Source organism: Macrotis lagotis, chromosome 3 (assembly GCF_037893015.1).
Source record: "Macrotis lagotis isolate mMagLag1 chromosome 3, bilby.v1.9.chrom.fasta, whole genome shotgun sequence".
NCBI lineage: Eukaryota > Metazoa > Chordata > Mammalia > Peramelemorphia > Peramelidae > Macrotis > Macrotis lagotis.
Window position 1 is genome coordinate 275,070,399 of NC_133660.1, and position 24,907 is coordinate 275,095,305.

The 24,907-nt window shown below is 49.4% G+C and overlaps 1 protein-coding gene across 1 annotated transcript in view; it reads right to left on the bottom strand.

The window, feature by feature from the left end:
• Window positions 1-24,907, bottom strand: part of MOB2 (MOB kinase activator 2) — an 84,128-nt gene that overhangs the window by 24,880 nt on the left and 34,341 nt on the right. The gene's annotated exons all lie outside the window — the stretch shown is intronic.

Below are 24,907 nucleotides of genomic sequence, written 5' to 3' on the forward strand. Positions count from 1 at the left end.
CCCGGCCCAGCAGGCGGGCAGCACAAGGGCCCAGTGTGCAGGCTGCCCACCTGGGAGGGCGGGCCTGCCCCTGCCCCCTGCCCCCCGGGGCTCAGAGGCGGCAGTGGCCCCTGGTCCATGCCCACCTCTCCAGCCTGCCAGCCCAGAAGGGCCAGGGGATCCGAGGAGAAATGCATGCGGTAGGAGCTGCAGAGAGGCACAATTATGTCTCCAGGGATCCCACCATCCCCCCGGCTGTCTCAGGCCCCAGGAGCCTCTTCATCCTCCCAGCAGCCAGCAACTGGAACCTCCTCAGGACCCCCTGCCCCCCTCCACTTCTGCCTCAGGAGTCCCCTTTTCTGTCTCCTCCACGCCTGGCCTATAGGAGGTATTTAAGAAAAATGCATCACCTCTGCCCCCTCACTTGAGCCGTGTGCCAGGGTCCTTGCTTGCCCTTCTTGGGGCTAACCCTCGCCACTCCTTGCCTCTACTTCACGAGCAGGCTTGCGGCCTGTCCTTCCTCCAGACCTCGGTTCGCCCCTCACCACCTGCGAACCCGTGTCCCTCCTGGTTGACGGGCTCTTCTCCGGTTCTCAGGCCCATGCGGGTGTCCCCCGGGGCTCCGGGGTCCCTCCTGGGTCCCTCCTCTTTTCTCCCACAGCCTTAACCTCTCCCCCACTTTCTGTCTCACATTTTCTCCAAGTTAAACTTTAATTCATCCTATCCAAAGCAGGATTTACTTCTTTCCCCCCCAAACCTCTCCTGTTCCTTCACCTCCCTGTTACCGTCAAAGGCTGAGGTCGAGGTCTTCAAAAATGAAAGACCAGCATTACTGTCAAAGACCCCAGACCCAGTCACTGAGGCCCACATCCAAGGTGGCATCTTCTACCCCTTATCCTCTTTTCACCACCATCATCCAATCAGTTTTCAAGTCTTCTCAATTCTACGGGTGGAATAGCTGGGATTCGCCCACCACCCTCCAGCCCAGCCATGCCCCTCCCACCTGGACTTCAGCAACAGCGCAGGTCAGCTCCCATCACAAACCACATTCAATAGATCCAGTAGCTCCCCACCAACTCCAGGATCAAAGAGAAAGTCCTGCTCCTTCCCTTTGACAACTATTCTCCCAAATGACACCAACCCCCTCCCTGATCCCTACCCAAGATGTCTGTCCTGGGCACTTTCCCCAGCTGCCAGCCTTGCCCAGAAGCCCTGCCTCCTGCTTCACCGATGCCTTCCTTCTCTGATCCCTTTAATGCCCCTAAGATCATCTCTATCTCCCACCTATCATCTACAATTTATTTGTACATTGACCTATTGGCAGGTGATCGCTTCCATTAGGCTGCATGCTCCCCAGAGGGCAGGAATCTGAGCAGCACAGCCCTCGGCACAGTGCCCAGTGGATGCTTCTCAACAGACTTGGACCTCGGGCCCTCGTGGGGAGAACGCCTGGTGAGGATCGGCCCAGGGTCGTCATTTTGGGACCGTTCCAACCTGAGAAAGCCCATAGATGCTCCCTTGAACATCTGGTCAACTGAAAGCATAATTAACTCTTTTTAAAGTAACTGAAAACTTCTCAACAAATTTTAGGAATCATCTGTTCAGAATATCAAATGAGAAAACATCTGTGAAGAGCTTCATCCTGCAGCTGGCAGGGGAGGCTCTTAATACTGATCTGCTTCTTCCCCAAAACTCCCTTAGAGCAGGAGGCATAAAATGTGTAGGGTCTGACCAAATCTGGGGTTTTCTGAGTGAAAATACTGGAGTGGTTTTGCCATTTCCTTTTACAGTTCATTTTACAGATGAGGAAACTGAGGCAGGATGAAGCGACATGCCCAGGGTCAGAGGGCTAGTATGTGTCTGCGGCCAGTTCTGAACTCAGGTCTTCCCAACTCACCTGGCCCTCGATATACTCTGTCACCAATCCTGAAACACAGGATCAAAATAATGTGACAAGTTTGTGGACTGCGGTCTGAGAAGCCCTCCATGAAATGGGGTCAGTTTACAAGTTAACAGTACTGACCATGGGCCGGCCACTGAGCTAAGGGGCATTATACATTATATATTGGTTAGCGAAACAGAAGCAAAAAGGGCATCTCCTGCCCTCCAGGGGCTTTCATCCTATGGGCGGAGGGGAGCACAGTGGAAACCAGAGAAAAAGTGGATGTTTCTGGAAGGACCCCACCATGGGCACAGGGAGAAATGCACAGATGCGTAAAAATGAGAAATGTTGGAGAAAATGTCTCTGCCAAAGGGCTGTGTCTGGGGGAGGGCTCGCCTGGCAGTGGGAGGATGAACTGGAAGCCCCACCTCCAGCGGCTCACCCCATGACTTCTGTCCAGTGCTGTGGCCTTGCCCAGACAAGTGAAACTGAGGAGGATTGGCAGTCTGCCAACAGAGGACCCCCTTCTCTTGGGCCGGCTTGGACCCCAGAGAGCCAGGGCCATGGCGAGCTCCTCCCGCTGGTGCCTCCTCTGGCATTGACGGCACGGATGGGAAGACCCAGGGTCACAGTGTAGCCCACCTGAGGGCAGTGGGGGTCAGGTAAAACCTGACAAAAGTGAAATCACAGGGATAAAGAGTGGGTCAGGTCAGCCAAAAAAAATTAGTCAAGCCCTCTCATAGTGGGTTGTGCCATGACAGTCGTCAGGCACAGAATGAAAATTATAAGCTTCCCTAGAATGGTCACAGAGAACAGAGGGCTAGAGTCAGGAAGAACTGAATTCCAATCTTGCCTCAGAGTCATCCCAGTTGTGTGACCCTGGGCAAGTCCTCAAAGGACCCAGTGAGTCACTATCCATAAGGCCGGGAACACAGAGAGTAACCACTATGTCACCGTGGGTTCCCAGCCCTCCCACTTCCCAAGGCCGGGGCTGTGCCCTTCTGACCTGGCTGGGACCCAATGGTGGCTACGCTGGAGTTCTCAATGGGACCAGAAGGGGGATAGGGAGGGATGCCACACCCCTTCCACGAGGCCCTGGAGCTGAGATTGGCCCCTGCCAGCACTGACCCGGCCCAGGTGGGCCCAGTTTGCTGCCACTCTCACCAACAAGTACATTTATCCAATACCATGCCAGCTTGGGGTAAGGCTTCCTGGAGGAAAGAGGGAATATTCAGAGCCTAGACCCTCCAGTTAGAGCCTTGCCGAGAGTTTGATTAGCCCTGAGCCTGGCCCAGAGCAGGTTCTACATCGATGCTGATTGATGTCTGCTGCCCAGGTCAAGAGCTGTGCCACTCCCAAGCATGTTCGCAGGAACCCCATTTCCCATCAGACCCCCAGCTCTGTGGACCTGCGCACCAGACTGTACCACACTGGCACATTGTGAGGTCACACTGGCATCAGCAGAAAGTACGAGATATGTTCCCCACTCTGCACACCCTGGAGAGAAAGGAGGGACAAGAGGCCATAGCACCAGAGCCACCTGAAAAAGCAAACCAATGCAGCATCTGCGAGTGACCGGGTCTGCTCCGAGAGCTCTCCACCCAACTTAACCTGTGACCGCTGGCAAGTGGCCTTCGGCTGGGCTTCTCTTCCTGCTTCTCACGGCCACTGAGGTTCGGGGTAGGGCCGCTGACCCCCCGGCCCACAGCTTCATTTGTTCCCTAATCTTTCCAGGAACAGAGTGAGCTAACCCCAGGGCTCCCATCTGGGCCCAACTGGGCAGGACTCACTCTCCCCATTCTCCCTCGGCCAGACCCTCCTGCCCCCAAGCTGAAGGCCTGTCCAGCTCCTGGGCACCTGGCCAGGGGCCCGTTCTCTGGTTCCGCTGGCACACTCCTGGGACTTCTCAGAAGGCCACACTGTACCCTTTCTCTTCCTCCTTCCCTGAGCCTAGGTTGCTTAACTAGTTGGGCTTAGGCCGGCCCAGTTGCTTAACCCTTGGCCTGACCTCCCAGACTCTGGGCTCACGGCGTCTGTTTTCACGGGCTTGTGTCAACACTGCCCAGCAAACACAGGTCACACAACTCCGGATTTGTGGCCAACTTGGAGAGGTCTGTTGTGCGTGCAGAGGGAGGTGCCTGAACCGACCCTCTCTACTGGATGAGGCCGGGCTACAAGAGGGAGTGTCCAAGCACAGAGGATGCTATTGAGGGGCCCACAACCCTTCAGTGTAGCTCTGGCTCCTCAGCACGAACCCGGCAGAGAGTGTAAACAGAGAGAAACCCAGCAAGGGGACCAGAGGATCACCTTTTCTCCTGGCAGGTGTCCCAGGTCACTTCTCCCTCCCCTAAGAGGCCAATGTCACTCCTTACAGCATATATCCCTGCCCAAAGAGAGGTGGCCTTGGCTACACAGGGTCGAGGCTACGTCTTTTTCTTTAAGGTGTTCAATTCTGACTATGAGGTCACTATGGAAAGTGTAGCTCAGCTTCAGAACAAACCTTTCCATGCACTGACCTGGACCCCACCTCAGGAAGGGGCGGCCGGGTCAAAGCTGATGCCATGGCCAGGGCTCCACTGGGCCCGAAACAGTGTATGGATTTTCACCCTGCCCTAAAGCTCATTTATTTAGACACGGTACATTGACAGCCACATCTGCCATCCTTTCCCGGGACCAGGTTAAGAAAGCACAAGAAGAATCAATAAAGCCTTTACCTTCTACTTTCAGAGAGCTCCTTGACTAAATTCTTTGCATTTAATTTTTAAAAATTGAGTTTTGAATTTAATGGATGAATTAAAATTGCAGAACCCAGGAAAGTCCAAAGAAAATGAGAGCAGACTTAGGGTAGACCCAATCCTGGAAAGTTCTCATCTAGATATCATTATTGAACAGAAGATCAAGTCATGGATGGTAGTGACAGGAAGCCAGAAATACAACTCCCCTTCCCCATGATTCCCAACCCACTCACTCATATTCACTCTGGTACTCCAGGAAAGGGAAGCGCCCTCCCCAAAAGCCTCTGAGGGGAGACCGCTAGCCGCCAGCATCAGCATAGTCATCTCCACCAGTCTCCTACCCAGGCTGCCCAGGCCTGAGCCCCAGGGTTCTCCTAGAATCCATCCCTGCCCCCACACAGAAGCCACTCTGTCATGGAGCATCCATCATCAACCATGCAGTGGAGTGAGATGGGTTTAAGAGAAGTGGTTTTCTATACCAAGAAAGACCATGACAGACAACTAGAAGGAGATGCACAACAATGAAGGTGGATTCTCAGCAAGCATGGTCCTGCCTGGCTTTGGGAGGAGGGGTTGGGGGTAGAGGGGGACAATTATCTTGGAAGAAAACTTTTTAAACTTGATCCTGCCCTTTGAGTCCCACCATGACCAGCATTTGACATTGTAGTACAAACCAAAATAAAGCACAGTCCTTGCCCACAAAGAGATTACATTCTAATAGCAAGAGGAAAGAGATTTTTTTTAAAAAAAGAGGGAAATATTTTAAAAGTCAAGGAAAAAATGGTAAAGGAAAAATTGGGATAAGAAACTAAAGAAATGCAAGAGAATTGTCAAAAGAGAATTAGCAGCTTGATAAAAGAGATACAGAATACAGAAATACAAAATACAGAAGAAAATAATTCCCTTAAAATTAGAATTGGTCAAGAGGAAGTTAATGACTCTATGAGACATCAAGAAACAATTAAATAAGGGTAAAATACTAATGGGAAAATTTTTCATCAGGAAAAAACAAACTGACCTGGAGAATATACTTAGAGACAATTTAAGAATTAGGAGATTACCTGAAATCCACAATCAAACAATAAACCTCAACCTCATATTTCAAAAATTATAAAAGACAATCACCCAGATCTCATAAAACTAGAGGACAAAGTAGAAACTGAAAGAATTCACTAATCACATCCTGAAAGATACAGCAAAGGAAGCTCCAAGAACATTATAACCAGAGCCCCCAGGTCAAGTAAGTGCTTGGAAAGAAAGAATTCAGATATGATGGGAATACAGTCAGGATCAACCAAGGTGTAGCAGAGACTGCTAGAAGGCAGTGGCAAGTGAAGGACCGAAGATCACAACCAGGAAGGATGGACTGAACAAAACTGAGCATCAGACCTCAAGGAACAAACCTGATGTTCAGATCAGAGTGGAATGAAAACCTGACATTGAAACAAGACTCAAGTGTAGCATTAAAAAGCAAATGTGAAAGAAAAATCCTAAAGGATTTAATAAGGTTAAATTGTTCACATTCCTAAGTGGCAAAATTATACATGTAACCCTTAGGAACTCCGTCATTGTTACGGCAGTGATGTTGAGGCAATTTCAAAAGAAAACTGGAAGGGGAGAAAATAGGAGGCAATCGAAGAAGGGGAAAGGGAGAAGGGGGGAGGGGGGAATAATTTCACATAAGAGATTCCTGCAAGGAAGAGTTTTTAAAATGGAAGGAAAAAGGCAGCTAAGTGGCCCAATGAATACAGCACCAGTCATAGGAGTCAGGAAGACCTGAGTTGAAAATCTGGCCTCAGACACCAGTTGTATGACCCTGGGCAAGTCATTTATCCCTGAAAGCCCCCAAGCCCCCAAAATGTATGGATTGAGGAAGGCAGTAGTCAGAAGCAAAATATATTTTGGGGAAAGAGAAAGGATTTTTTAAAAAGGATGAATATAAGACAATATGATGGAGGGAAACGCAATTCTTAGTTCTATAACTATGAGTATAAGTGACTAAATTTGCTCTGAAAACAGAAGTGAATAGCAGAATGTATTAAAAATCAGAATCCAATAATATACTGTCTATGAGAGAATCATTTGAAACCAAAAAACAGTTAAAATAAGCAGGGGGTAGGTGAAGTTTTGTCCTTCACTCTTGAAGATCATGACATCAGAAAGGTGAGGTCATGATAAGCAAGAGAATTGAAATTGAGTTAAGTCTTCAGTCTTACGTTCTCCTCCAGAGCCATCTGGGTCCAGTGACCAGATAGGAATCAGGACGACTGGAGATGATCCTGGATGTTTGGAATAGTTTGAGGCATTCAAGGGTGAGTGATTTGCCCAAGGTCACACAGTTAGCAAGTATCAAGTGTCTGAGGCTGGATTCAAACTCCCATCCTCCTGACTACAAGACCAGCAGTCTAACCACTGCAAAGCAAAAATTAACAAATTAAAAGAGATAATTAGGAAAATGATATTTTCTTTAAAAATATTACTGAAAATGAAGTAATATCAATATTAAACATATGTATCAAATGGCATAGAATCCAAATTCTTAAAGGAAAAGTTAAATGAGCTATAAGAGCACATAGATAATGAAATTATAATTGTATATGATCTCAATTTATCCCTCTTAGACCTAGACAACTCTAACCAAAAAATAAACAGGAAGAAAGTCAAGGAGATGAATAATAATCTAGAAAAGTCAGATATAGAAAATGGTAGATGGGAACAGAAAGGTATATACCTTTTCCTCAGTTGTACATGGAATCTTCACAAAAATTTGCCATGTATTAGAGCAATTAATCATGGATAGGCCAAGCCAATATAATAAAAATGACAATACTGTCTAAAATAATTTACTTTTTCAGTGCCATACTAAACTACCAAAGAATGGTTTTCTAGAGTTAGAAAAAATAGCAAGATTCATCAGGAGGAACAAAAGATCAAAACTGCCAAAAGAAATCAATGAAAAAAAAATGTGAAGGAAGAGGACTTAGTAGTGCAGATATCAAACTGTATTATACAAAGTGGTCCTCATCAAGACAATCAGGGACTGACTTAGAGTGGCAGACCAGATGGCAGAGATGAGTTTCACATTACTCAGTAGAATATTACCATAGTAGAGCTAGTGTTTGATAAACCCAAAGATCAGAGATTTGGGGAAAAATAAATTACTATTTGACAAAAATTATTGAGGGAACTGGAAAGCAGTAGGTAGAACTTAGGTACAGACTTAACTTCTCACATCACCTACTGAGATATGCCCAAAATGGGTATATAATTTAGACATAAAGGATATTCTCACAAATTAGTTGATCATGGAAGAAATTACCTGTTAAATTTATGGATAGAGGAAAAGTTCATGACCAAACATGAGACAGCAAAAATTACAGGGAGTAAAATGGTTCGTTTTTATTATACAAAATTAAAAAGGTTTTGTACAAACAAAATCTATGTAGGGAAAATTGTAAGAAAAACCGGGAAATGGAGTGAAATTTTACAGCAATGTCTCATTTCTCACGTATACAGAGAACTGAGCCAAATTTACAAATATAAGAGCTATTTTTCAATTGATCAAAGGATAATAACAGGAAGTTTTCAGAAGAAGCTATCAATAGTCAAATGAAAAAATGCTCTAAATCATTAGTGCTTAGAAAAATGGACATTAAAACAACTAAGATACCACCTCACATACAAATTGCTAGAAGGGCTGGGGAAAAACTAGGACCCCAATGCACCGTTGGTAGAATTGTGGACCCATGCACATGGAGAACAATTTGGAATGATGCCCAAAGAGCCTATCCTTTGACCCAGCAATAACACTAATTAAGGTCTGTAACCCAAAAAGATTGAAAAAAGGGGAAAGGATCCATTTGTCCAAAATTAGTGACCACAGTTCTTTCTGTGGTGGCAAAGAAGTGGCACCTGTGGGGTTGCTCACCCATTGGGGAACGACTGGACAGGTTGCGATATGAGAATGTGATGGTACTGTGGTGCTTCACCAGCCTGAGGAGGGGGAGTGTCTCAGAAAAGCCAGAGAAAGACCTGTATGAACCGAGACATAGGAGAATGATGCAGAGCCAGAAACCAATCTACGTAAGAACAGCTTCGTGACTGAGCTATAAGGACCTCCCCTCCAACTCCAAAGGACTCATGATGGAGAATTTCTCCACTTTCAGAGAGAAAGGATTGACTCAAGAGCAGACTGAAGCAGATATATTTTTTCTCTATTTCTCTTCATTTTTTTCTGGAACATGCATGACTTCACATTTATAATGGGTACTATATTTCTTATTTTCTCAATGTAAGGAAGGAGAGAATTTAGAGCTAAAATAAAACAAAACAAGAGCCACCATTGGGCAGGTTGACCAGCCCCTTCCTCCAGACTCGGGTCCTGCTGACAAGGGTGCTCAAGGGATTCGGTGCAAACTGCCGCCCCACAAGGACCTTCTGAGATGATGTCAGAAGCTAAACACACACTGAAATTCTGAAAATACATTCCACACCATAAAGCCAAAGCCAAGTCTGCTCTAGGATTCTGTAGGAAACCACTTGCTACCCTCAAACAGGATGCCATAAAGACAAATATTTTCTACTATTCTTAGACCATCTTGCCTGCTTCCAAAATAACAACAGCAACACAAGACTGCATGTCTGAGTCCTGGGTCCATGGTCTAAGTCCACATGCTTCACCAAGTGCTATTCAGCTGCCCTCAGGGGATGGACAGCCAAACCACCATCACCACCGCCACCACCTCGACCGCCTTTCCTGGGGAGGCCTGCCTGCAGCCACCCCATAAAGACATTGTCTTCACCCTCATCAGAGTAGGGGTCCCCCTGAGACCCAGGATGCCCCTGATTTCCTTCAACCCTCTTGGCAGAAAGCAATGGCAGCTGCAGCTGTGGCACTACGCTGAAGGGTCAGGAGAGAGAAAGACATCCATACCTTTCCTGCAAGAACTGTGCAGGGAGGAGCTGGACAGGACTGTGGGATTGGTTTGCCCAACACGGGCATCTTGCAGAGAATCTCCAGAGATGGGGGGAAATGAAAGGAGCGCACCCACATGAGGAGCAGATGCAGCAGCCCACCAGCCCACTAAAGGAGGCCCTGCCCAGACCTCTGCCAACAACCAGCTAGGGATGAACAAGGGGAAGGAGGGGCTGGCAACAACCATCCTGCGCCCACCCACAGTGGAGGCCCACCTGTCCGAGATACATGTATAACATACATGAAGCATTCTGTGATGCACACATGTATTGTGTGTATATGGGGGGAGACAGACAAACAGAGACTGCTCCCCCCCCCTCTAACCCCCAGGCCTTAGGACCAATCTATAAAATGGGGAGAATGTGAACTTCTGTGTGCCTGGCATGGAGCTGATGGTAGCAGAGCCAGCTGTCTGGGCACTAGCAGGCTTTGGGTGCTGTACCAGTATAAGGATGTTCCAGGCCTGGGTACTGGGGAGTAGTCCAGATCAAGGATGCTGTGGCCAACCAAGACTTTGGCAGAGACAGGGAGGCCATGGTTTGAATGGGAGCTTCTCCCCTGTCCACCTCTCCTCAGATCCCATCCCATGGTAGCACAGGCAGGGGACATCTGAGTCAATCAGACATGAGCATTCAGAATGTGTCTTATCACATGCCAGGCTGCCCTCGAGGAGCTTGGTAACAATGGGAGACAAGCCTGTGCCGAGAGAGAGAGAGAGAGAGAGAGAGAGAGAGAAGATGAGAAAACCTCAGAGGGAAAGATGCAGGGAGGGCTCCATCATGGCGGGGGGGAGATTCCCTCTGGGACTTGAACAGAGCCAGGCACCTGAGACATGGGCAACCAAGACCTGAAGGGCCTCTGAAAGCTACACAGAACTTTGAATTTGATCCTGGAGGTAAAAGGGGGTCACTAGAGCTGACTCACAGGGTGACAAGGTCAGTTCAAAGATGACAGTTCAGGTGTGAGGTGAAGAGGGGAGTCAGCAGGGTCCCCAGAGATACTGGGGCAGCAGAAACAACAAACAGCACTGGACTGACAACTGATGAGAAATGTGATGAGAGGGAGCCAGGAGTCCAGAGTGACTGGGGGGATGGGGAGAGGCTGGGGGATGGAGGTGTGAGGCAGAGGTCTGGAAAGAGGCGAGGGTCAGACAAATAGGTGTATGGTGGTCCACACATTCTATATTTACTAGCTATGTGAACTCTCTCTGCCTTCGTTTCCTCATCTATAAAACGTTTTTGTTGATTGTCCTCCATTCTCCTATTTTTCTTTTTTTTTGAAGGCAACTGAAGTGATTGCACTCCACTGCACCGCCTAACAGTCCTTCTTTCTTGAAGGAGACCATGACATCCAGGAGATGATTCCATGACAAGCAGTGAACTGGACTGGAGAGACTCTGTGTGTGTGTGTGTGTGTGTGTGTGTGTGTGTGTGTGTGTGTGTCTGTGTGTGTGTCTGTGTGTGTGTCTGTGTGTATGGGGAGATGACATGCTGAGTCCCCAGCCTCATTTTCTCCCCTGGAGCCAGGTATGGATCCAGACGACTACAGAGGGTTCTGGGTATGAAGCCATCAGTGTGAAATGACATGAAAAATGAAGATGCTAGCAGGAAGATCAAATAATACTGAGAATAGGAGAATAAGATAATGTACTCTGAAGACCGTAATGCATGCTAGACAGGCCAACTCAATATTATTAGCGCCAATAGATCTGGAATCAGTTATCCAGAGTTGTTTGAGGGGGTTGATGAGGAAATCAGCCCAAAAAGTAGGAAAGGAAAGAAGAGGGCTCAGGACAGAACCGTGAGGGACCCCACAGGTGAGAGGAGCCAGGACGCTCACCCAAGCTTCCTGAGGAGGGGTGTGGCAGAAGCAGGGAGCTCAAGGAGGATGAAAGACCAGAGAATTAAGTCATCACTGTTGACTGTTCTGGAGAAGCCAGACTATGGAGAATTAAGAGGGGGAGAGGAGAAGCAGAGAAGATGCCATTTCTAGGGGTTCTTCCCCAGGAAGTCAGCCACAGAAGATGAGGGAGGTGAAGACAAGGACAAGGAGAGAGGCAGAGAGGGGCGATCTATGAGACAAGGCTGGATGGACCAGGATGGCTTGTACCGTGGAGGCTCTGGGAGGAAAGGGGGGCCCAAGGCTATTATCTGAGTGATGGGAGATGATGGCGAAGGGAGGAAACTTTCAGATGTTGGAGGGAAGATTGGTGATTCTAATGGTAAAAGGAGACTGCCCTGGTAATATAGGAAAACACACACATGAATGTCCTGATCCTGAGCTCCACGCAACACCCTCCCTCTCTGTCTCCCTTTCTCTCTCTCTTCCCCCTCCCCACCTTCCTCCTCTCTCTGCTTCCATCTTTCTCCTTCTGAAGTCTTGAGTTCTTTCACTAAACAGTGGCAAATAACATAAATCAGCATTCCTTATCGTCCTCAATCATGTCCTACTTCTAGGATCCCAGGTTGCTGGGAGCGACTATGTGGAGAGCACCAGATCAGGTCATGAAGACTCATCTCCCCGAGTTCGAATTCAACCTGAGACACCTACTGGTTGTGTGACCCCCATCTCTCCCCGCTGCTTGCCTCAGTTTCCTCATCTGTAAAATGAGGTACAGAAGGAAACAACAAACTGCTCCAGTATCTCCACCAAGAAGAGCCCAATGGAGCCAGAACTGTGACTGTGACACAACTGAAACAACTGAACAACAAAGGATCCCCTGCCTTTTTTCTAATTTGAACCCCTACCCTTAAATGTTCTGTTAAGGTCATGCAGACCAAGGGGCAGAAGCAGACCCACAATGTAGTGGGCTAGCAGAGGAGGGTCTTTCTTTCAAGCTCACCAACACTGATTCAGTACCTGAGAGTACTGGAGTCTAGGGGAACAGGCCAGAGGCTGGCCTCTGCTTTGGGTCCCCTTCTGGTTGCCCCCTTCATGTGGAGAACCTGGCAAGCACTAAGAGACAAGTCACAAGAGTGAGTGACTGGTGCATAAAGTCTCCGTCACTCACCACCAGAGGGGTCTTGGTCGAGTCCCTTTCATCTCAGACGGAGGGTCAACAACCCTTTTCAAAGGCACACAAATAAAGGGTTTTGATGAAGAGGTTTTGGGGTTCCCTCAATCTAAGGGGTCATTTCTTAGCCTTCTGGGGAAACCCAAAGAAGAATACACCACCGAGGAAGGCCAGGGAGCTTCTGTCTCTGCAGTCCATTGAGAAAAAAAATGGAACACTGTCCCCCTGGCCCTCCAAGCTGGGGCTAAGTTGGGCCATCTCCCTTCCTAGTCCCTTACCCAGGTGGGAGTGGGCATTCTCTCGCCATTCAACAGTGGTGACTCTGATAAAGAGAAGGCTCGGGAATGGGGAGCTGCCTTTAAAGTCCCAGAGCCTGAGGACTCCCATGGTTCACAGAACCTGGCAGGACTTTGTTCCCCTTCCCCTCTGTTCCTCTCCTCTTTCTCTCTCTCCCTCTCAAACCCCCTTCCAATACATAAAACAGTAAATCTCCAAGCACATTCCTCTGGACCAACCACAAAAGCATCACAGGGAGAAGCTGCACCCTACAATGAAAGGAGACTTTCAAGGGGGTTGCGTGTGTCTGGACTCAAAACCAAAGAGTTTGGCAAGGGACAGAATGCCAAGAGAAGGCCCCCCCAGTGATGCCAGCCTGGTGCATCTGTACCCTCATAGTCTCACCTGGGCCAAGGGCCACAGCCACTCCTTTTCAGCCTCATGTTGGTACCAGGGAAATTCTGCTCAACTCAAAAGGAAGAAGCTGTCCTGTCCCTCTGTCCATCCCTCTGTCTGTCCCTCTCCTTCCCCAGCAGCAGAGAACAGTAGGTGGGAAAGGTGGAACAGAGATGAAGGGTGGAGAGAGGGGCCCACCCCTACTCTGAGGAATTCAGACCAGGGGAGGCTGCCTCCCCTCCCTGACAAGGACAACAAAGCTGAGGAACAAGGCAGCTTCCTAGGGGCTGATCCAGGTGTGGCTAGCTTCCCTAGGGGTCTAGCTGTGGGATCCGAGACCTGCCCCTTAACCCTGAGGGCCTCCTGAGAGGAGCCCCCCTCACTCATGGCCTCATCTCCCTGATGTCATGGTTGCATCATCATCATCAATGCCTGGCCCCCCAGCTCCCGAGCAGCCTTCCACCATAGGCTGCCCCAGGCCCAAGAACAAAGCAGCTACTTAGGAAACAAGTGGAATAGGATTAATCTGCTGGAAAGCTGGCTATTCAAATGAGGTGTTCATTTGGTGCGGCTACCTTGGGTGACCCACTTAGCTCAGGCCCCCTCAGGCCAGTCCCACCGGAACCATTCCCTCCAACAACTCCCCACCCTCCTCCAACAGAGGAGGAGCTTCCTCAGCAGCTGGTGCTCAACAGGATCCCCTGGGTTCCAGAGCAGGGGGTGTGAGGAGTGGGGTGAGGAGTGGGGTGAGTGCTCCTCAGACACAGCAGCACCAAGTACAGGAGAAACCAAAGGGCACCACGTGGAATGCTCCAGGCAGGTGGCTCTCTTCATAGGATGGAGGAGGCAGGGGGACAGAGAGAGACAGAGAGGAGGAGAGAAAGTGGAGAGAGACGCAACCCTGAAGTCTTAGAGTGCTTGGGAGCCCCACTTCTGGGGCACAAGGTTTGTCTGGGCTCACCCTCACGAGTCCTGAATCCCTGGGGGGGGGGGGGCAGGGAAAGAGAAGAGACCAGCAGAAGCAAAGTCTCCCTTTACCACCAATAGGGAGCTAGGCTCTTGGAATCAAGAAGTCATAAGTTCAAATCCAGCCTCAGGTTGTCACTGGTTGTAGGACCTTGGGCAAGTCACAGAACCTCTGCCTGCCTCAGTTTCCTCAACTGCAAAATAGGGAGCATAACCTCTCTTCCAGGGGTGCTGTGAGCTCTAACAGACTGCTCCTAGCCATCATACCCTTCAGAAATGACCACAAATAGACCTGCCCACCAATAAGACCCACCAGGAGCTAAGCACTCTCCCTTCATCATCCACTTCCTTGGAATTTCTTTCCTCCTCAGGAGGCCTTGTCCAGTCATGTGATCTCCACCCTTTCCCTCTGAAGTGATTATGGGGGGCAGCTGGGTGGTGCAGTTTAGAGCACCACCCTGGAGTCAGGAAGACCCAAGTTCAAACAGCCTCAGACACTTCATAATTACCCAAGTTGTGACCTTGGGCAAGTCACTTAATCCCATAGCCCAGCCAAAAAAGAAAAATGTGATTATAGGAACCCAGGAGCTAAAGATAAACTGAGCCGTCCCAGTCAGAGCTCGTCACCTGGATGACAGAGGCTTGAAATTGGTGCCAAGAACAAAATGCTCACTAGATCTTAAATGAAGGCACCAAAGACATTTGAGAGAAGAGGGAAGAGATGCTGGCACCCCAAACCTGCCCACCATTCTGGTCTTGAACCAAGCCAAGGAGTTAGACTGGGGCAATCTAACAAGGTCCTCTCCCCCAGGCCCAGCATACTGACCATTCAGAGTGCAGCAGGGCAGACAAGGGAAACTGGCTGGGCTAAAATAATCTGAGGTTTGATTTTTGTGACTTGTCTTCATTCCCATTTAAGGATCATGGAGAATTCCCATGGTGGCAGGAAAGGGCTCTGGAAAGACTAGATCCTCCAGTTTCTGACCCATCTTCTCCGATCTCTGCTCAAAAAGAAGCTCACCAGGGGACCCACCTGAAAGCTGTGGCCCCTGAGGGTGGGCAAGAATGCCCACTGCCTGTCTGTGGGCAGAGGGGCCTGATAGTCCAAGGAAACTCCTCTGAGGAACCAGGAGGAGAATGAAGCCGGAGAAGAGTGAAAGAGCTCCCCCTCCTCAGCCACAGACACAGAAAACAAGTTGTCCAGTCACTGACCACAGGGAGAAGTCTCGGCCATGTGGCTCTATCTGAAGGAAGGGAGAAATTAATGTACTCAAATGGCAAGGAGAGTCAGAGGCCAAACTATGATTTTCTATTTCCCTTTCAGTCCAAGTGTATGGTGCCATCTCCCCCCTTTCACTGTGGTGGCCATTGTTGGGGGGCTGATTAGAGATTTGCGAAAAACTCATCCCATTCTCCCCCCTTTCCCCCAGTTTGTTGCTGCTGTTCACTTGTAGCTGATTCCTGCTGACCCAGTTTGGGATTTTCTTGGTAAAGATACCAGAGTGGCTTGCCATTTGACAGATGAGGAGCCTGAGGGAAACAGGTTGAATGCCCAAATGACAATCAAACTTGGCATCCCCTTTGATCCAACCACACCACTGCTGGGTCTATGTCCTGAAGAACTCACAAAAAAGGGGAAAAAACCCCACTTGTACAAAAATGTTCCTGGCAGCTCTGTTTGTAGTGGCAAAGAATTAGAAATGAAGGGGATGCCCACCAATGAGGGAATGGCTGGGCAAGCTGTGGTGATCTATGAGAAATCATGAGGGACGGGGCTTAGGAAAAGCCTGGAAAGACTTGGACAAACCGATGCTGAGTGGGATGAAGCAGACCCCAAAGAATGATCTACATGCTAACAGCAACACGGGGTGATGGTCAGCTCAGTAATCACAGGGAGCATTAACGTAGACCAAGGCTTAGGTGCTTCAATTTTTAAAAGTTCTCTTGTCTTCTGTCACTTTTTTTCCTCCATGTTTTCTTTTTTCCATTTGGATCTGATTCTTCTCTCACATCATGTTTCATATTGATCTATGTTTAAAATGGTTATAAATGTAGAACCTGGATAAGATTGCCTTCTATCAGGGAGGGGGAGGGAGGGAGAAAAATGATAAAACTCAAAACCTTGCAAAAAATGATTGGTAAAAACTACTACTGCACATAGTTGGAAAAACAAATAAATAAATTAAAGAAGAAGAGACTCATCCAAGGTCACACAGCTACTGGGTGTTTAAGGCTGGACTTGAATGCAGGTCTTCCTGACTCCAGACCCAGTGCTCTAGTCATAGTTTAGACATCTTCCTTCTAGGCAGTCTGCCCTCTCTATTTCCCAGGTTGAAAGAACTTCAGTGATCTGGGGGTGATGAACAGATTCTTTACTAATTTAACTATTTCACCAAGGTCTCTTTTTGGCTGGGGGTAGCCAATCAAGGTGGTTCTGCCCCTCCCTCCACAACCAGGCTCCAGAGGAAATCCTTGACATGGACTTGGGGTTCACATCTCACCCCCAGTAACTGTACTGGGGTCATTATTGTTCATGTGATCATCTGCAGGTCCCAGAACTGGAGACATTGGTTTTCCCACCGTCCCTGTCTTTTATCAGGATCCCCAGACCACGGCCTGCTCCTGATTCCTGGCTTGGGGTGCCCACAATCGCCCCCTCCCACCTCCCATTCTTGCCTCTGACTCTTCAACCTACTCAGGTTGTGCCAAAGACAGTCCTGGCCTTCCAGACCCTCAATATCATGGGGAAGGGGACGAGGTTTTTTGTTAAGGAACAGAAGGGCATCAGAGTGCCCAGAGCGCAGGGCCTGGAGGCAGGAAGGCCTGAGTTCAAGTCTGACCTTGGAAGCCTCACTAGGTAACCCAGGATGAGTAATTTTGTCCTGCCTGCCTCAGTTTCCTCATCTGTAGCATGAGCTGGAGAAGGAAATGGCAAATGCTCTGGTGTCTCTGCCAGGCCAATCTCCAAAGGATCTAAGTGACAACAAAGACAATAGGGGACAGGGTGTCTTATGCTCTATTCTATTTTTTGGATTGTACCCCCTACCCACCCAGGAAGAGCTTTAACCCCAAGAGATGCACACCACACAAAGCTATAGTCACCTGTGACCACCAGGATTTCACACAAGTGATCCCCCCACCCTCAGATGGCTGGCTTAAAACAAAGTTGAGGGGGCCATAAGCTAAGTCAAGGCCACAAACTTTGGTTTCAAATCTGCTAGGTGTGAGGCTCCGGCTAAGCATTAGGCAGGCCAAGACTGGCAGAAAGGCAGCCCCTACCACCCAGTGGGGGAGGGCGAGATTCCAGGGGTGGCACTTGTCACTGTGCCTGAGCGCCAGAGGAGGGCTTTCCATGGAAGGGGATGGAATCCTGAAAACTGAAGCTGGGGACACCATAGGCAGAGTAGCCAGGACCTCAAGTCATGTCAAATTAATCAGCATGGATGGAGTGCCTGCTCCTGTCTCAGAGAGGGCACTAAGCCTGCGGCCAGGCCAGGCCAGACCAAAACCATGCAGAGCTGAGAAGACCAGACCCAGGCAGCATCTTGGCTCATGTTGGGAAAGGCTTTGAAGGCTAAGCACTAGTGGCAAGAGGGAGTGAGCCAGAAGCATCTGGGCAGCCAAGGGCATGTGGGGGGGGGCCTTCCCCAGGGGCTAGGGGTGCATCAGAGAAAAAGGACATGCCCAAGGTCAAGACTGGGCAGCAGAATCAAGGATAGCACTGTGTTTGTGGGTTGATGGGCAGAGAAGCAGTTGGGGGTGAGAGAGCAGGCGGGGGTCCTGGAGGAGCTCCAGGCTTCCTGGAGGCTCCTGGCCCACAGGACTGAAATTCAGGGCAGGTTCAGCACAGGAGGGAATGAAGGTCCAAGAGGGAGCCCCTCCCTCCCCAAGTCAGCCAGCCTGCTTGGTCATGTTCAGGCACCTTCTCTCCAGATCTGGGGGGCTTGGTGGGTGTGGAGGAATCCCAGTCCTCCTCCATGGAAACCCAGCACTGGTGGCTCAGGGTAAGGTGGGCTTGGTGTGGCCCAAAACACAAATGGGGTTTTCTGGGGAGCCCAGCCCTAAAGGAAAACTCTACCCACAAATCTGAGCAGCTGCCAAGAGCTCCAAGCAGGAAGGAGAGGGAGAAAGGGGCTCGCTCTCCCTGGAGACCCATGCCAGCAGCCTCAGGAGAGACCCTCCAGTAGACATCTGGATGGAGGGAACGTGCCAGGAGGGCCAGCCCTGGGGCAGTGCCACCAAGTCAGGGGAGGGGCCTCGGGAAGGAAGCGTCACTTGGAGCCCCACAGAAAAGAGTTTAGAAAAACCATTTTAAAAGTGACCAAACCTAGAAGTAATGATGGGAGGGGAGGAAAGTAAGACTTAGAGCAAAGACTCTAAACAGGAGGAGGAGATAAGGTGAAGGAACTGAGGTAATGGCCAGAGAGAACGCCTAGAAACCCAGAAGGGTGCGGCAGCTGGTTACGCTAAGGGCGGGGGGGCAAGAGTGAGTTCTAAATTTAGGAAGCAAAGCTACTCCCCCTCCCCAACAGACAGACAGACACTCACACACACACACACACACACACCCCAGCCCCCTCCCCCATCAGAAGATCCACTAGAACAAGGCTGAAACATGGCTTGGGCGGCCTCTTATGGTGTTTTGCCTACTCATTCCTGATGGCTCAATGCCCATGTCTCACTCTGAAAGGGAACAAGTCTCCGCTGGGGCTCACAAGCCCCAAAAGTGAGGCCCCAGCACAGCCTCCCTACCTGCCCTGCTGTTGGCCCTAGGTCCCAAATTGAATTAGCTCCAAAAATGGAGCCAGGAAAAGTGCTCTCTGGACTTCCACTTGGCTGCCCTGGGGGTCTGGGGACCACAGGTTCCAACCCAGCTCAGCTTACTGGAGCTGCATGAATTGGACAAGGAAAGCTGGGTTCTCTTCCCCCCCACAAGAAACAAGGGAGAGGCTGGACGGTTCGCAGGCGCGCCCTCCCCCACCCCCTCCACGTGGGCACCAAGAATGGCCCAAGCTGGCCGAGAGCCCAGTCTGCGGCAGCCAGTCTGCTCCTGGCCAAGCGGCCCCTCCCAGGCCTCCCGGCTGGTATAAAAGTTCTGCTGCAAAATTTAGACCCTTTTGCCGGGGGAGCCGAAGCCGGTCAGCCAGGGCAGGAGGAGGACGTCTGGAAGACTGCAAAAGCCAAGTCTGACAAGCCAGCCTTTCCTACCACCCCAAAACCCACCTCGGACTAGGCAAGGGTGATCCAGAGCTTTGGGGACACCAGTTCTGCCTCCTTGAGTTCCTCACGTTGTTGACCTCAAATGTAACTTGGAAATATGGTTTCTCTCCACTTGAAACCTCGGTCACTAAGGCATGAAGGGGCATTTCTTAGGGCCTCCTGTGGGTCAGGCCTGCTCTGATGGGGAGGTAGACCCCAAGTGGAAAGCACCCTGCCTGGTGCTGGCACAGACAGGGCCCCTAGACCGGTCAAGGGGGTGACTGCCCCCCACCTAAGCTGGGGAACGGATGGGCTGAGGGTAGCAGCCTAGGGCCAGGCGGAAGGAGCTGGCCAGACAGTCTGTAGGCCTCTGAAGGGCCTTTCTCCAGTCCTGGAGGGGGCTGCCCAAAGGCTCATGTCTAGAGCATCAGAGCAAACATCAAGCAGAAGGGGTTTTCCGGGGGGGTCATCATCCCCTCTCCCCCCTTCCCCACCAGTCTTCAGCCATCTCTGTCTCTGGCTCCCCCACCCCTGGGTTGATTGCAGCCCTGCCCAGTTCAAAGCCCTCCTCAGCACCTCTACTCATCTTGTCCTAACCTCCCTTTGTATAAATGTGCTTGTTGCTTGTCTCCCCATGAGACTGGGAGCTCCTGCAGACCACAGCAGGAGTGAAATGAATGTCATCTATGATTATTATTATGAAACCAAATAGTCCTTGCCCTCCAGGAGCTCCCAGTCTAATGGGGCAATGAACAAGATCTCCACCTGGGAGCATCAGCAGACAACCTAACACCATTCATATGGGAGAATCAAAGAGCCCAAATATCCAGGGAACTGATGAAACAAAAAGGGAGGGAGGGAGGGAGGGAAGGAAGGGAAGGAAGGAAGGAGGGAGGGAGGAAGGAAGAGAGGAGGGAAGAAGGAAGGAAAGGAGGGAGGAAATGAGGGAGAGGGAAGGAAGGAAGGGAGGGAGGAAGGAAGGAAGGGAGGGAGGAAGGAAGGAAGGGAGGGAGGAAGGGAGGGAGGGAGGAAGGATGGAAGGGAAGGAAGGGAAGGAGAGAAGGAAGGAAGGGAGGGAAGGAAGGGAGAGAAGGAAGGAGGGAGGGAGGAAGGAAGAGAGGAGGGAAGAAGGAAGGAAAGGAGGGAGGAAATGAGGGAGAGGGAAGGAAGGGAGGGAGGAAGGAAGGCAGGAAGGGAGGGAGGAAGGGAGGGAGGAAGGAAGAGAGGAGGGAGGAAGGAAGGGAAGGAAGGATGGAAGGGAAGGAAGGGAAGGAGAGAAGGAAGGAAGGGAGGGAGTTGGGGAAGGAAGGGAGAGAAGGAAGGAAGGAAAGAAGGGAGGGAGGAAGAAAGGATGGAAGGGAGGGAGGAAGAAAGAGAGGAGGGAAGAAGGAAGGAAAGAAGGGAGGAAATGAGGGAGAGGGAAGGAAGGAGGGGAAGGAGGAAGGAAGGGAGGGAGGGAGGGAGGGAGGAAGGATGGAAGGGAAGGAAGGGAAGGAGAGAAGGAAAGAAGGAAGTAGGGAGGGAGGAAGGAAGGAAAGAAGGGAGGGAGGAAAAAAGGATGGAAGGGAGGGAGGAAGAAAGAGAGGAGGGAAGGAAAGAAGGGAGGAAATGAGGGAGAGGGAAGGAAGGGAGGGAGGAAGGAAGGGAGGGAGGGAGGAAGGATGGAAGGGAAGGAAGGGAAGGAGATAAGGAAGGAAGGGAGGGAGGAAGGGAAAGAAGGGAAGGAGAGAAGGAAGGAAGGAAGGAGGGAGGGAGGAAGGAAGAGAGGAGGGAAGAAGGAAAGGAGGGAGGAAATGAGGGAGAGGGAAGGAAGGGAGGGAGGAAGGAAGGAAGGAAGGGAGGGAGGGAGGGAGGAAGGAAGGAAGGGGGAGGAAGGATGGAAGGGAAGGAAGGGAAGGAGAGAAGGAAGGAAGGGAGGGAGGAAGGGAAGGAAGGGAAGGAGAGAAGGAAGGTAGGAAGGAAGGAGGGAGAGAGGGAGGGAGGAAGGAAGGGAAGGAAGGGAGGGAGGAAGAAAGGATGGAAGGGAGGGAAGAAGAGAGGATGGAAGGAAGGAAAGAAGGGAGGAAATGAGGGAGAGAGAAGGGAGGAAATGAGGGAGAGGGAAGGGAGGGAGGGAGTAAGGAAGGAAGGAAGGGGGAGGGAGGGAAGAGAAGGAGAGAAAGAAGGGAGGAAGGAAGGATGGAAGGAAAGGAGGGACAAAGGGAAGGAAGGGAAGGAGGGAGGGAGGGAAGGAAGGAAGGAAGGAAGGAAGGAAGGAAGGAAGGAAGGAAGGAAGGAAGGAAGGAAGGAAGGAAGGAAGGGAGGGAGGGAGGGAGGGAGGGAGGAAGGGAGGAAGGGAGGAAGGAGGGAGGAAGGCAGCCTCAGGGCCTGATGACAAGGTGGTCAACATCAAAACGTCTAAGAAACAGGATGATGGATCAGTAGGGTGAAGGGGGTGAACAACACCCTGTGTTCACCTGGTTAAACCCAAAGATCTGGGCTACTGGGACAGAGCCTGCTGGGAAAATGGAAAAGCAGTTTGGCAGAAAGTAAGCAAAGAGTCTCTACTATGGGATAGACCACATCTGACAACATACACTGAAATAAAGCCAAAATGGGTACTTGATTTAGCTAGAAAGAGTGATCCTGGGGGCAGAGCCAAGATGGCAGCATGAGGACAGGATTTCCCAGAAACTCTCTTCCAAAATATTCCAAAAAACTTAAAATTATGACTAAATTTTTGAGAGTTCAAACCCACAGAAATACCCAGTGAGGCAATTCTCCAGTCCAAGGTAACCTGGAAGATCATGGGAAGGCTCTGTTCCCCAGCCTTAGAGGGGGTGGAAGTGCAGCCAGAATTACATAGCTGGAGCAACATGGGTATCTGGGTTCCTGGGGGCACAGCTCATGGCAGCAGAAGTGGTATACAGACCTCCCGACCCAGGGATCACCAAGCACAACTTGGAAGATCAGTGGGGAAACCTCTGTCAGAGTAAGTGCAGAGCCCAGGCTAGCAAAGCCCTCAACCCAGCTATGGCCCTCAGTGCAGCCTGGGTCCAGAAGCAGGCCTGTGGAGCCACCCAGCAAGGAACCCCCAGGCAGTTGCTCCCAGAGCACTCAGCCAACGGAAGGTAAGGGAGTGGGGGGAGACTGTCAAGGTGTCTCCGCTATCCCTGGGACATCTTTATCTATATTCAGACCCTGGTTGCAATCTGGGATCCCCCATTGCCATAGAGTAGGGACCCTCCTCCCAGCTCCTGGGCAGAAATATACTTGTGGTCATCCACAGGCCAGAGCACAGGTCAGGAGTGCAATCAGAGCCTCTCATAAGACCTTGAAGGAACTGAAGTCCTTTCTGGGGTGTCCCAATAATACCCAAAAGCTCCGGGAGCATCTCAAAACCTGGGCACAGACTGGGGAAATGAATAAACAGGAAAAAAAAAAGAATCTGACCATAGACAATTACTCTGGCCTCAAGGAAGATCAAAACACACACTGAGAAGATGACAAAATCCAAGTTTCTGTATCCAAATCTTCCAAGAAAAATAGGAATTGAGCTCAAGCTATGGCAAAAAAGAGTCTGAAAATCAAGTAAGAAAGGTAGAGAAAAATTTAGGAAGAAGAAATGAGAGTGATGTGGGAAAATCATAAACATCAAGTCAGCAGCTAAGTCAAGAAGATACAAAAAATGCTGAAGAAAACAGCATATTAAAATCCAATTTAAATCAAATGGAAAAAGCAGTCCACAAGATCAATGAGGAGAAGAATGCCTTAAAAAGCATAAGAGGCCAGATGGAAAAAGAGATAAGAAAATTCTCTAAAAACCCAACTCCTTCAAATGTAGAATGGAGCTAAGGGAAGTCAATGACTTTGGGAGGAATCAAGAAACAATAAAACAATACTAAAAGAAGGAAAAACTAGAAGAAAAATGTGAAATATCTCACTGGAAAAACAACTAACCTGGAGATCCAGGAGAGACAATTTAAAAATGTGGGGTTGCCTGAAAGTCATGATCAGGAAAAGAGCCTTGACCCCATTTTAAAAGAATTTCCTACAGGAAAATTGTCCTGATATCCTAGAGGCAGAGGGTAAAATAGAAATTGAGAGAATCCACTGATCACCTCCCAAAAGATATGTAAAAAAAAAAACAACCCAGGAATACTACAGCCAAGTTCCAGAACTCCCAAGTCAAAGAGAAAATATTACAATCAGCCAGAAGGACACGATTCAACTACCATGGCTCTATAGTCAGGATTACACAGGATCTGGCAGTGTCTTACATTAAGGGCTCATAGGGCTTGGAATATAATATTCTGGAAGGCAAAAGATCTTTGTTTACAACTAAGAATCAACTTCCCAGCAAAATTGAATGTCCTCCTCCAGGGGCAAAGATTGAAACAGGGAATTTGAAATGTTCCTGTTGAAACAGCCAGGGCTGAACAGAAAGTTTGATCTCTAAGTACAGGACTCAGATGAAATATAGAGGGTGTATGAAAAGGGTAAAATATGATGGATTTAATGATGATGATGAACTACATGTATTCCTGCATGGGAAGATGATACAGATAATATTCATATGAACATTCTCAATTAATAGAGCAGGTAGAAGGAGCCTATAGATGAGAAAGGGAAAGGAACAGTAGAATGGGCTAAGATATTTCATGTAAAAGAGTCAAGAAAAAGCTTTAGCAATAGAGAGGGGAGGGGGAAGGTGAGGGTGAATAAGGGAGCCTTCATTCTCATTGGAAGTGGCTCAGAAAGGAAACAACATACACACTTAATAGGATATAGAAATCTTTTACCCTAGAGGAAAAAGGGGAGGAAGGGGATGGGAGAAAGGGGACAGGGGAAGGGGGGGGGTATAGGTGATAGAGGAGTGGGTAATCAGATACAACACATTATTTTTGTTCTTTGCAAGGTGATGGGATTGGGTGGCCTGCCCAGGACCCCGTGGCTGGGTGGTATCCAGGTAGGATATGGGCTCAGGGCCTCCTGGCCTCAAGGCCAGAGCTCTGTCCACTGCCCCACAGAACACTTTTGAAGAGGGACAGAGTGAAAGGAGAGAGAAAATAGAATAAATGGGAGTGGGGAGGAATAGATGGAAGGAATTACAATCAGCAATAGCAACTGTGGGAAAAAAATATGGAAGTAACTTACCTGATGGACTTATGATAAAGCATGTGATCCACCTCAGAGACATAGCTAATGGTATCTGAACACAGACTGAAGCACATTCCCCCCCCCCCTTTCCTTCACTTTATTTCTCATGAGGTTTTTTATTTTTGTGGGGGAAGGGGGGATTATGTTTACTCTTACAAGACTATTTTAGCAATGTGTAAATAAATAAAAATGCAAACTAGGAAAAAAGAGTGATCCCACAAGCAAGTCCGGGGATCCTGGGATAGAATACCCATCATATGAATAGAGAGCATTGCAAAATTTAAATGGATAATTTTGATTATATTAAAGTAAAAAGATTTTGAACAAGCAAAATCAATGCAACCAAA